Genomic DNA, 2,580 nt, shown 5'->3' on the forward strand with positions numbered 1-2,580 from the left:
GAATTCACCCTTGTTTCTGGTTCCAAAGAAAGGCGGTTCTTATCGTCCTGTGATTGATTTCCGGCGTGTGAACACCGCGACCGTGGATGATCATTTTCCGCTTCCCGTTCTTAGAGATCTTCTGATGTGTCTCGGTAGAGGAAATAAAGTCTTTACGAGTCTTGATCTGGTCAGTGGCTACTGGCAACTGCCCATGGCCCCCGAGTCACGTGAAATAACGGCTTTCAGCACAACCTCATGGCCACTATGAGTGGACGAGGATGCCGTTCGGGCTCAAAGGAGCTCCCTTGACATTCCAAAGGACAATGAACAGTATTTTTGGTGACTTGCTGGGCAACTCTGTCTATGTGTATTTAGACAACATCATCATACCAAGTGCATGCACACATGGAAACACTAAAAGCAGTCCTACACAGACTTCAAGAGGTTGGATTAAAGCTCAAAATCACTAATTGTGAATTCTTAAAGCCTCGGATCAAGTTCTTGGGGCATGTCGTGGACGAGTTCGGCATCCACACAGTGGACGACAAAATAAAAGCTATTGCCGAGTTCCCTCAGCCAACGTCTGCGGACAAGGTACGGTCTTTCTTGGGTGTCGCAGGTTATTACAGGCCTTTCATAAAGGACTTCGCAGCACGCGCGAGTCCCCTAACCCATCTATTAAAGAAAGACGTACCATTTCAGTGGCTCCCAGCTCAACAAACGAGCTTTGAGGATTTAAAGAAAGCGCTTACACAGGCTCCGGTCCTTGTCTTTCCGGATTTCAAGGACCCCTTTCAGCTTTGTACCGACGCTTCGGCTAGTGGAATAGGAGCCGCTCTGATGCAAACAGATAAGTCCGGCAAAAAGCATGTAATAGCGTTCGCCAGTCGAGTGCTAACAGCTCCGGAAAAGAACTGTTCTGTTATCCACCTAGAGGCTCTTGCCATTGTGTGGGCTCTGAAGCATTTTCGAGACATAGTGATGGGGTACAAAATTGTGGTGTATACGGACCACGCGGCCATAACTGATCTTTTCAAGGGAAAAAACCTACACGGTCGTCTGGCAAGATGGTTCTTAACGATCCAAGCATACAATCCGGAGATAAAATACATCACCGGGAAAACAAATGTGGTCGCAGATGCCTTATCTCGGAATATTCCGATAGGCGCGATTACCACCCCAGAGGTCATCCACAACTTCACTTCACCTGAGCTACACACTGCTCAGTCAGACCACCCTGTGTGGAAGAGGTTAATTTACGCCCTCGAGTCGGGAGACGAAACAAACCTTCCTGAATTGCCAGTTCCCTTTTCGCAATTCTTCCTATCAGAGGACAACCTCCTTTGTAGGTCATGGCCAACCAAACCGGTACCTATAGAACAACTGGTCATCCATCCCAGACAAATACGTCCCCGTGACGCTTAAGCTGGTCCATAACACTCCCATTGCGGGTCACCCAGGAAGAGACACGACACTATCTGTCACCAGACGAAAATTCTACTGGCCCACATTACGGGTTGATGTAGAAAAACATGTCGCACATTGCGTCGTTTGTGTTAAGCACAAGGGGTCCGTAAAAGGGCCAGCACCTATGTTGTAATACCCAGTACCAGAGGCGCCATGGGATGTTGTTAATATAGACTTATTACAGCTCCCCCAGAGCCAACATGGTTCGCGCTACTTATTGGTGTGCGTCGACCAGTTCTCTAGGTTTCTATTTCAAGCGCCTCTCAAGGACAAGACAGCCACACGCGTGGCCCATGCCCTCGTGACTCACGTGTTGTGTCCACATTCGTCTCCTCGAATTCTTTTGAGTGACAATGGCACCGAGCTTAGGAATTCAGTATTGAGCGAAATATGCGCTCAGTTTAACATCAAGCAATCCTTCATCACAGCTTACCACCCAGCTGGTAATGGGTTGGCGGAGAGGGCTAATAGGAAAATCTTACAGTTTCTCAGGCCTATCGTGAACGATCTCCACGATAACTGGGAGGATTGGCTATCGCATATAGCCGCTTCCATAAATACGTCGGTAAACGACTCTACGGGGAAGTCTCCCTACTACATCTTATATGGGGTGGAGAAACGTCTTCCGTACGACTTCCTAACAATCCCACAACAACCTCTCTACAACATTGATAAGTGCGCACAACAGCAGATGCATATGTCTTCCACGATACACTCAGAAGTTAGGTGTACGTTAAAAGCTACGAAGGTTGAAATGATATCAGAACAACACAAACAGGCCGTCCCAGTGAAATTAAAAGTGGGTGACACAGTCATGATTAAGTAAACGGAAAGGAGCTCGAAACTGGGGGCTAAATTTGTGGGTCCTTACAGAGTTGTTCGGAATGTCAGGGGAAATCGGTTCGAGGTTCTCGAGTCGAATAGTGGAGTCAGTCTAAAAGTTCACAGTGATCGCCTGAAAGTAATTCCCTCACCTTTGGACCTTGATAGTGGTAATTCCCCCTCAGAGCCAAATGTTCAACAAGATAATCCCAACACCCATAGCTATAACTTGAGACCACGGGTTTAAATACTTCATTCCCCCACTTTCAGATCATGATGTTGCGTTTTCTGACCATCTTGTTGTCCCTC

Source organism: Eriocheir sinensis, unplaced genomic scaffold (genome assembly GCF_024679095.1).
Source record: "Eriocheir sinensis breed Jianghai 21 unplaced genomic scaffold, ASM2467909v1 Scaffold231, whole genome shotgun sequence".
Lineage (NCBI taxonomy): Eukaryota > Metazoa > Arthropoda > Malacostraca > Decapoda > Varunidae > Eriocheir > Eriocheir sinensis.